General features: G+C 33.4%; 1 protein-coding gene across 8 annotated transcripts in view; it reads right to left on the bottom strand.

Annotated features, from left to right (window-relative positions):
* The window catches only part of LOC106474893 (coiled-coil domain-containing protein CG32809-like), a 386,694-nt gene extending 383,021 nt beyond the window's left edge, over nt 1–3,673 (bottom strand). For all 8 annotated transcript variants that reach the window (XM_022383530.1, XM_022383634.1, XM_022383845.1 and 5 more), the window contains exon 1: nt 3,517–3,673. The gene's annotated coding sequence lies outside the window, so the exon portion shown is untranslated. The remainder of the gene's footprint in view (nt 1–3,516) is intronic.
* Between the last annotated feature and the right edge of the window lie 7,729 nt (nt 3,674–11,402).

Here is an 11,402-nt window from a genome sequence, read left to right as displayed (position 1 = left end):
GCTAGCGCAGATAGCCCTCGTGTAGTTTTGCGCGAAATTAAAAAAAAACAGTTCTCCTAGGCATGTCATTTTAATGTTATAATTACTTTAAATACTGGATTTTCGTTATAATACTGTCATTTAATTTTTTCTTAGTGCAAGTCCTGTTAATTTAATGTGAATCACGATGTCACAAAAACTAGTTAGTGATTATTACTGAACTTGCTAATACTTTGATGGAAATAAAGAAATTTAAAACTTATATTGGGATATGTTACCGTCAAAAAGACCTAATAATCCGAGTGCTTTTTGATAGTATGCAGTGTAACAAGAAAACATATAAAGTGAGTAACTTGAATTAGAAACATGTTTTTCGAAATGTGCAAACATAAAATATGCTCAAAAATAAACTAGTTGAAGCTCATCAAATATATTTTATTTATTTCATATTTCTTTATACTTTATATCTTTTGTGATAAAGCTTTGCCTTAATTATATTTGCTCCCACTGTCATAGAAAAGCAGTTCATTTCCATAACCTTTAACAACTTAATACAAAAATTAATTTCATATTCATTTTATTGTCCTTTTTGTGATTCCTCTTTACAGTTTTTACGGTTGCACAATTCCAACTAACCCCCAGTGGCACAGATAGCCCTTTGTGTAGCTTTGTGCTTAATTACAAACAACAACAATTCCAACGAACCTTACTCAATTACTGTTACTTTTACCCTCTTACTTCTATCTATTTAAAGTGGCGTCAAAAATTATGAAATATTGTTTTCCAAAAAAATCTTTTATATCACATACCCAAGAAGGAAACACGTGAAAATATGTTTTTTTCATAATTTTAAATTTGCTCAAAATACACACATTAAAATGTTTGCTGGCATATCTTGGGCTTTTATCTCGGGAAGTCTAACATGTAAATTCATCTTTAATCTTAAATGATCTGTTTCACCAACATAGAATTCACCACAATTGACGCATTTCAAACGATGTATTATATTTTTAGAATTGCAATTAAATATATTATTAATGAAAAAATGTTTTTATATTTATCTTTCTCTAAGCAGTAAAAATCTTGAGGTTTTGAGCAAATGATTCACTATTCTAAGGATTTACGTTTTTCCTTTTATTAAATTTTTTTTCTATTTTTCATAAGGGAACTTTTTCAAACGAGAAATATTTCTTTTAACAAAATACAAGTAAAAATTTGGTAGGAAAGTTAGAAATAGTTTACTGAACTTTTCAATCCATTTTCAGCAATATATATTTATTAAAAATGAGCAGTGATTTATATTCTTTACAACTCTACTACGAGGTTGCTTACATTCTGTGGAATCCTAATCCACCTAAAATGGAACTTATGCTAAATGGATTCGTAATTTCATTATAAACTGGCATTCTTCTCTCTGATTAACTCGGTATGGAAGACCAATAACAGCGTTAATACTCAGAAAATGTTTGCAGTGATAAATTAGACGTTTTCAGATCTGCAACGCTTGAGAAACATGATATTTTACAGGTCAACAGAAGTAGGGATTATTATGTGCAGGCTTGTACAGTAGGTGTTTCCTAACTAGATATATTATATTGCCAGACTTCATGTACAGAAGCGTCTGATTCAAAATAAGCACACTGAACGTTGAAGAGCTATAGAATTTTTCAAGTATTGAGTAATTGATACATCAATATAAAAAGTTTTGTTGTTGTTCACTGGTTATTTTAAGATAAACATAAATTACTTTCATTAAAAAACATATTCTGTGGAAACAATCAAAGAAAAGAATGAGTAAGATATGTTCTCCTGATTCTAAAAAGAAACGATACAGACATATTAAATTTCGACCGGTTTACTGAACCATAATAAACCTATCTACAAGAGCTATGGACAATAGGTTATCAGTTACGATGTAGAACGAAACTGATAGCTTTGAGTGTTCGAAGTTCCTTAGACGATGGTAATTTTGTTCAAATTAAAACAAAATCGCATCCATAGCTTAAGCAATTTATTGATGACGCTGTAGGATATTTTCAGTTACGTAATTAACTATCGAGTTGTTGAATAGATCCTTAAATATAACAAAAAAGGGGGGGATCACGGGGATAAAGAATTGAATTTGACTGGAGCAGACGATGCTTACGCCTATATCCTCAACCTTTTAAACTAGGGCTAGTCTGAGCAAAGCTAATCAATGAAGATGACGATGAGTTGCTACCAAGAATTAAACAGCTGAGCCTTTATATTTAATTACAACGCATTTTAAAAGCACTCCTCGAGTACAGCCGTTCAGTTCTACTGCTAAATATGTTTGAAGATATATATATATGAACAACTACATCACATAATAAGTTACATTCTAGACAGTTTTAATTCAACTGTACTTTACTCGGTCGTTACCCGGTGACCTTCTGTGTCATTTTTCAAACATTGTTACTTTATGCGCTAATATTACATGTACGTACTATTCTACTAGAAAGCTATACTAGCTAAGAATATTAAAAAAATAAACATTCTGAAATAAAAAAGAATTTATTTCATTTTGTTTATTTGTTTGTAATTAAGCACAAAGCTACACAATGGGCTATCGAAACCCAGATTTTAGCGTTGTAAGTCCGCAGACATGCCACTGTGCCACTGAGGGGCATAAAATAGAAATAAAAATATTATAACAATTATAATGTGTGAAATAATATATCGTAAGCTCATATATATCTTAAGTATGGAATGCTATAAAATGATACATAATACACCAAATCATCCAACATTTGTCAATAGCACTATTGTATTTATATCTTGTGGTGACAAGCTATTAATCTTTGAAGTTTAACAAATCTCAGATCTCGGTATATGTCATTTAAACAAATATTATTCAGTTGCTGTTTGTTGCTGTCCTAAACTTGTGGAACTAATTTGTCGTTAAAAGCGGTCTATTATATTGTAACAATCAGTTTTGGTTATAAATTATATTTTAAAGTTTACACAGTTTATAAAAGTTAGATGCACTTGTATAAAATAAAAGTTTTGTGCATAAATTAATTTTTATTTATGCTTTTGTAACCTCTATATTAGTTAAAAATCAATACTAGCAAATTTTTTCTGCTTTGGTCAATAAAGTCTTATTAGTCATTAATTTCTGTATTAATATTGTTATCACCTAGTAAGATAAAATATTATAAATGACGTTGCTTTACTTAAATGTAAGCTTCACAAATCCTTATAAACAACATATTCAGTCCAGCATACAGTAAAGATTAAATGATGTTTTATTTATAGAAAAATGTGCAACCGAAACGCATCAGACGCCCATTTAAGCCACTCTTTAACTTTTTTATTGAAACATTTTAGTGCACCATCGTAACGGATGAGAAAATCAGGCACTCTTCGTGGCATTCGCCAAAGACTTCCTGAACCTTCTCAGATGGCAGCGAATTTTGCCATTAAGGAATAATTCAAAAGATACTAACTACACTTATTTCAACTGAGTAACAAGAAATATTTGGTTAGAGTACAAAATATCTAACAAAAGCTTACCATAATTTCTCGTGATCACTGTTTCGTAAATAAAAGTTGACAACAAATTTAAAAAGATGCACTTTGACACTTGGAGCACATTCTTACGAGTTTTCTTCTTCGCAAAAAAAGAAATACTTTTATTAGACAAATCGGTCCTCGCGACTGGTCCAGCAAAGCTGCTTGCCTGAACTGCGACAGTCCGAACTCACTCTACCAGTCCGTAGCAATTCCAATGGCAGGGTAACTGAGCGCGTGCTCGCTGATTCCGCAGATATTGACGGTCATCACAAAGCGCGCGAAATGTAGCGCCACCCAGTAAAAACTGCCAACAATGGCCTCTGTTATGCTCGCCAGATAAAACCGCGAACAATGGCCTCTTTTTAGGCTCGCCAGACAGGTAGGACTATTCAAGTCTTGGGTTCGTTTAGAATGAGCTGATAAGCTGAAAATATCATTGTACATAAATATACATACTTCTAGTTGTTGAACTGGAACCTAGAGCAGATAATAAGAGTGATGAACCTCATCAGAAAAATTGATGTTAATGAAATAAACAAATATCGCGTAAAATGTTTAAACGTTAAGTTGAAAATATTATTGCACACATACCTATCTACTTTCTAGTTGTTAAACTGTAACCTACAGCAGTTGATACGAATGATGAACATCATCAGAAAAATTTATATTGATGAAACAAACGAACATCGCATATATTGTAGAGCATAATTTACACACTGGTGTGTCCCTTAAATCATGAAGATATTTTCTTTATAGGAAGCCAGACATTTACACATTTACGATACTTTGTTGGAGTTTTATTATCAAATAGTCAACACTAAAGTAAACCAGGAAGGTTTTTCAAATTTATTTGGTCTTTATATATATATACAAGTGCAAATGAATGTGAAAGAAATACGTTAAGCATAGGTCTCGTTAGGTGCAAGTGCACCATTAAGCAAATGTCTGTAAACGTAAAATATAGCAACATTGAGCTCTGATTTGTTGTCCAAAGTAGGCTCAAACAGGAAAAGTACTCTAACGATGTAACATTCACAGCTTCGATGGCAAACACTATTAAACATATCACAGGGGCAGAAGAGGGAACAAAGATCCTTAAAATGATAAAAATATAAAATATCGTGCCTTTATCAGGTTAAAAAAATTCTATATTATCTAATCTGTAGTATTATAGATACTTTTTATTAAAACAACCAAACCATAATTGGTTGTTTTAATAATAATTCTATATTATCTAATCTGTAGTATTATAGACACCTTTTATTAAAACAACCAAACCAGTTTTTATAAGGAAATACAAACATATTCATCCATTACATTATTTACATGACCAATTTATCATTCTTATCAGTAACATCTATAAATAATACACACAGCGGTATATCTGCGGACTTACAATGCTAGAAACCGGGTTTTAATACCCGTGGTGGGCAGAGCACAGATAGCCCATTGTGTAACTTTGTGCTTAACTTCAAACAAACAAACAAATTATAACACAAGCCTGTGATGGTTTAATTATCTTGAAATTTTTATATGTTCTACAGTAATTCCTGTACACTGAATTCGAAAATGATATCCATTTTTCTCCATCGCGTACAGATTTTTCACAAAACGTCATAACGCAATACATAAAAGAAAGATTCATTTGTTTGTAATTAAGCACAAAGCTACACAATGAGCTATCTGTACTCTGCCCACCACGGGTATCGAAACCCGATTCTAGCGTTGTAAGTCCTCAGACATACCGCTGGGGGGAGGGCACTAAATAAAGATCTTCATACAACAATTTGATACCGAAAATTTTAAAGAAATTATAAGGAGCCACAGAAATTATCCCAGATACAAATAGAATATTAACCAGCTCTGAAATTACTTAAAGCTAAACTAGTTTCACTAAACAAATAGAATATTAACCAGCTCTGAAATTACTTAAAGCTAAACTAGTTTCACTAAACAAATAGAATATTAACCAGCTCTGAAATTACTTAAAGCTAAACTAGTTTCACTAAACAAATAGAATATTAACCAGCTCTGAAATTACTTAAAGCTAAACTAGTTTCACTAAGCAGCCAGAAACACCTTTCAAAATAATACAACGAAGCCATTTTAGGACTTTTCTATCACCATACAGATCTGTGGAGCTATTTTAAAGATTTCTATATAAATTTACAGATCTCTAAAACTTGTTTGCAGCGCTTTTATCAGTGTACAGATCTATAAAGCGTTTTTATCAGTGTCCAGATCTGTAAAACTTGTTTGCAGCGCTTTTATCAGCGTACATATCTATAAAGCGTTTTTATCAGCGTACAGATCTGTAAAGCTACCTTGCAGCTTTGTTATCAATATACAGATCTGCAAAAATATTTCTCCAGTTGTGTCATAAGAATATAAATCTGCAACGCTATATTTCAGCTTTTTTTTTACCAACATACAAATCCGAAACAAATGTTTGAGTCTTGTTATAAGCAAATAATCTAATAGCTAATGTGTTAAACTTTATAAGAGCCATAAAAATTTTACGAGCTCAGAAGAAATAAGTTTATGTACAAACAGTACAGAAAGTCTACAACTCAATAATAAGGTGTCAGTTTGTAAGATACGTAAATGTCGATTACCAGATTTTAACGAGATACTCTGTCTTAATACAAATTTGAGAGCTGCCTTCCGTTAACTTATGTTTAAATTTGAATAAATACAAGTTGACTACTATAAGTTTTCAATGTTCTCATCTCAAATATGTCATTAAATAAACTTATTATAAACTTATTGTGCAAATAAAATTAAATGTTTGTTTGCTTTTCTGTACATGGGTGGCCCAAAAATTAGATGTTTCAAAGTAGTATATTTGTTTGTTTGTTTATAATTAAAATCAAAGGTAAACAACACGCTATCTGTGCTCTGCCCAACACTAGCGTTGTAGGTCCGTATACATACCGCTGTGCCATTGGGGGGCCAGAATTATTTGTTTTGAATTTCGCACAAAGCTACACGAGGGCTATCTGTGCTAGCCGTCCCTAACTTAGCAGGGTAAGACAAGAGAGAGAAGGCAGCTAGTCATCACCACCCACCGCCAACTATTGGGCTGCTATTTTACTAACGAATAGTGGGATAGACCGTCACATTATAACACCCCCAAGGCTGAAAGGGCGAGCATGTTTGGTGTGATGCGGATTCGAACCCGCGACCTGCAGATTGCGAGTCGAGCGCCCTAACTACCTGGCCATGCTTGGCCAGAAGCACTGCTTTAGAACACAATTTGACAAGATGAATTATTCTTCTAGCTCTGTTACGACAATACAATCTGTCATAATTTCACTTCAGAATCACCTTTATAACTGTTAGTTAGCACAGTTGTATCCAGAGCTTTAAAGAATTGCCTCTTTAAAGCATGTTTGGTGGGACGGAGATTCGAACACGTGACCCTCAGATTGCGAGTCAAGCGTCGTAATTATCTGGCCATACTGGGCCTAACTACATTCATTATCCTAAAAAATTATTTTACATCATATGGTAGCTCCCCAGGGGCACATCGGTATGTCTGCGGACTTACAATGCTACAATCCGAGTTTCGATACCCGTGGTGGGCAGAGCACAGATAACCCATTGTGTAGCTTTGTGCTTAATTACAAACAAACAAACAAACAAAGCATAGATTCTGCTTCAATTAAGTTATTAAGAAAAAATAAAGGATTATAATAATATTAGTGAAGTTGGTTGCCTTTAGTATCAATCTGCATTGATAATAGGCAATAATTAATGACATAGCTCACTTTGCCTTCATACGTGGTGTTCTTAACAGCAAGTTATGCGAACAAGCGTTAAATGTCCAAGTCAGAGACCCCTAGATTTCGGACATAGCTAGTGACAAGAGGGAATGCAACTAATCGGCAGCTCCCGCCGCCAAAAGGGTTTGACAGGCTTTGAACCAAATAACGGGTTTGGCTGACACCCATTATAAAGCACCCACGGCAAAAACTACGAAACATATTCAGTTGATTGTCACTCTTATAACTCACCCACAGCTTAAAGTGTGGGTGTATTCAGGAGCATCACAGCACCAGCCTAGGGCATTACGATCCGAAGCCCGGGAAGCTAACCATTAGACCATGTCCTGCCCGGCGTTTTTATTATTTTCGACAAAAAATGATCTCTTTTATTAAGTATTTTGCTATGTTTAGTAATGTATTGACAACAGTGCATTTATACTTATCACAAATTATGGTAATCGAATTTAATGAATCTAGCCGTTTCTCTCTATATACAAAAACTTTATTTTTCTCTTTTTTTGTGTGTGTTTTCGTTATGTTTATATTTCAATTTCAATAGCAGTTTGTGACTGAAGATTTGTTTCTTTGTTTGTTTCTTTGAAGTTAAGCACAAAGCTACACATTGGGCTATCTGTGCTCTGCCCACCACGGGTATCGAAACCCGGATTCTAGCAAACTGAAGAATAATGCACATTTTGTAAAAGGAATATAAAGATATAAACTTTTTTCTGGCTAATAGACATATTTATGTAAAATAACACAAAATACAGCAATAAATTAATAAAAAATGGCCCTGAGGGTCGCGGGTTGGAATCCCCGTCCCACCAAACATGCTCGCCCTTTCAGCTGTGGGGTCGTTATAAAGGGCCGGTAAATCACACTATTCGTTGGTAAAAGATTAGCCAAAGAGTTGGCGGTAGGTGGTGATGACTAGCTGCCTTCCCTCACTGCTAAATTAGGGACGGCTAGCGCAGATAGCTCTCGTGTAGATTTGCGCGAAATTCAAAAAACAAAACAAACAAACAATTAATAAAAATAAAATTTCAATAACATAATCATATAAATGACATATAAACCGATGAGTTATATATCTCAACAATTTTTGTATATATTGTTACCTTCCAAGTGTACTTTCCAAAAAGACTGCCGTAACAAATTTAATCAAAAAATATTCAAAGAATATTTAAAATGTTGAATTCCAAAACATTCCATAAGTTGGAGACACTTTGATTCCCATAGCTGTACTAGATTTTTCCAATGAAATTTTCCATTTTAACAAAACAGTTACAGAATATATATATTTTTGAAATATAACATGGAAAAATTACTGAGTCTATATTACAACAGAAGTTGTGATTATCTGACAATACCCCTTAATACCTGGAAAGTAACCAATGTAAGTTTATAGAAAATAAAGACATTAGGAAGAGACTAGGATTAAAAACTGAAAGATTTTACGAATTCTAGCTTCTGGGGCTTCTTTGTTTCTTCACAGGCAATATATTATTTGTCTTATGATTTGAAAGTTTTTTAGACACGTGAGAGGACATCCTTGACAGCAATGCCTACGTGAAACGTCACAGGTGAAACAGAGTCACCCTCCTAGTTCGAATATATTGTGTTAAAATGATACTCATTTCTGTGACATTATTATTTTGAATACATCTTGTAGAACCTCAGATTGTTTGACGTGGTACCTTGATAATATTCTTTTGCACCCCACTCATACTGTTGATGTGGCTTTATTGCTTAACAGCCTGAGTTACACTAGTGAGGTTTATATTGATATTGATCAGATGTTGTTAATAATTATACCTTCCGGGTAGAAAAGCCGATTTTCATTTATCACTTGAGAATATTACCTCTGTATACAGAGATTAGCTTAAACTATAGTGTCATGTTTTCCTATGGAATAAATGACAGAATGTCGGCAAAATTCTCTATAAAAGCAGCTCGTGTTCTTGTATTTATATATATTGATGGCTAATAAAACCATTCTATACCTTGTTTTTTTTTATGTTCAGCCCTATATTCATTCAAATCTGAATGTCTTCGTGATTACTCTGATAGCTTTGTAACTAAATGTGTATCCATTATTCTTGTGTTCTCCTGATCTGACAATCGGATTGCAGACTTCATCTTCTAGTTTCCAACATCAATGGACAAGCCACATATTATTTACTTGTTTGTGAAGTATCGTCTCCATCTTTTATGTACTATTTCAGCTGTACTAGAACTCCTGGCAACGAAACGACTATATAATTTGACTATATGACTAAAATGACTATATAAATTGTTTTATTTTTTTGAGCAGAAGGTTCAGTGTTTTTTAGACACAGCTTTGATCGGGCTCTTTGGTGGTCCATTTTACGTATAGTTTATTTTACCATCCTTTTTTCAGACCCCCCCTTCCCCTCTTGTCTTGTAAAATCAATTGACATGTTGTCATGGTTTGGTTAAATCTTAGAGCCTTCCATAAAAGGTATAACCTATACAAACCGGGCAGTTGCTGTCATATAATCAAAGATAAAAATTCTGAAGTAATTTAATTGTCATTATCGTTCACAGTATTTGATTCTGTTTAGGTATTATTTGTGTAGTATTTTATTATGTGAAATTCCTCAATGAAAGGCCCGGCATGGCCAGGTGGTTAGGGCGCTCGACTCATATTCGTCACACCAAACATGCTCGCCCTTTCAGCCGTCATTCTCACTATTCTTTGGTAAAAGAGTAGCCCAAGAGTTGGCGGTGAGTGGTGATGACTAGATGCCTTCTCTCTAGCCATACACTGCTAAATTAGGGACGGCTAGCGCAGATAGCCCTCGTCTAGCTTTGTGCGAAATTCAAAACAAACGAACATACAAATAAGTCCATCACTTCAAAATTAGGGACGTCTAGCGTAAATAGCACTTGTAGCTTTGAAAGAAATATAACAAACTTAATCTTTAATGCACGTATTGTGTTACCTAAACAGCTTTACAAATAAAGAACTGTGAAAATCTAAACTACATGATCGATTCTACAGACTTAGTACGTAATTAAACATTGGAATTAAATAACATCAGAGGAATGTAAAATTCAACCAGCTTGAAAAGTAAGCTGACTAATAAAATCAGTAAAATTTACATTCTGACTAATCACAATAACTAATGTATATATATATGTGTGTGTGTGTATTAATCTGAGAAGAACTAGGTTATCAATAAAACTGATTTATGCGGCTTAAACAAATGTTCATTGAATAAAAATCTAATGAAAATTGTTGATCATGAGAAATATGTTTGTGAATTATTAGTTTCTAGTTACTTAAGCAAATAGTTGTGAATCCCAAACTCACGAGATACAATATACTGGTTACAGTGACTTGTATATCATAACATGCTTGTCAGATATAATAAAATTTATGTAATTTTGTTTGTTTATTTGTTGTTTAGCACAGTGGTACACAATGGGTTAACTTTCTGTGCCCACTACGGGTCTCGAAATCCGATTTCTAGAATTATAAGTTTTCAGACTTAATGCTGAACCACTTGGGAACAATTTTTGCAATAATTTGTATTCTACATACTCGTTAAGTACAACGAACTACAGTGTATTGTTTATGGGAGGATCATTAATTACTTATGCATGAAGTTATCTTCAGTGTATCAGTGGGCATTTTACGGAATTACAACAGTAAAATCCGAGGCTCGATTCTCCGTGGTGGATAGAGAGCAGTTTTGCCCACTGTGTAGCTTCGCGCTGAAACAAAACACACGCACGCATTACGTTTAATATCTAATTTTAGCCCCATAGCTTGTAGAATAGAGATGTCAACAAATGAGATAAAGAAGAGAATCTGCCTGCATGCGTATGAAAAATTAAACTTTTGATTTCATGGACTATTTTGTTAGTCTCTAATTGTCACTTAACTTTAATATTCGCTGGTTTTAAAACACTCTAAAAAAATTAAAAAGTCTATTAGCTCTAATATATCAGATGTGTTTTTACAAAATCAACATCCTCCCCCAGTGTCTCAATTATAAGTATGGCACTTAGCAACAAACAAGCCAAGATCCATGATATTTAAAAAATCATTACGAACATTTTTTTATTATTGAGCACACCAAATGAATAACA

This window comes from Limulus polyphemus, unplaced genomic scaffold (assembly GCF_000517525.1).
Source record: "Limulus polyphemus unplaced genomic scaffold, Limulus_polyphemus-2.1.2 Scaffold0, whole genome shotgun sequence".
Taxonomy (NCBI): Eukaryota; Metazoa; Arthropoda; class Merostomata; order Xiphosura; family Limulidae; genus Limulus; species Limulus polyphemus.
This window is presented reverse-complemented; position numbering and strand designations above follow the sequence as displayed.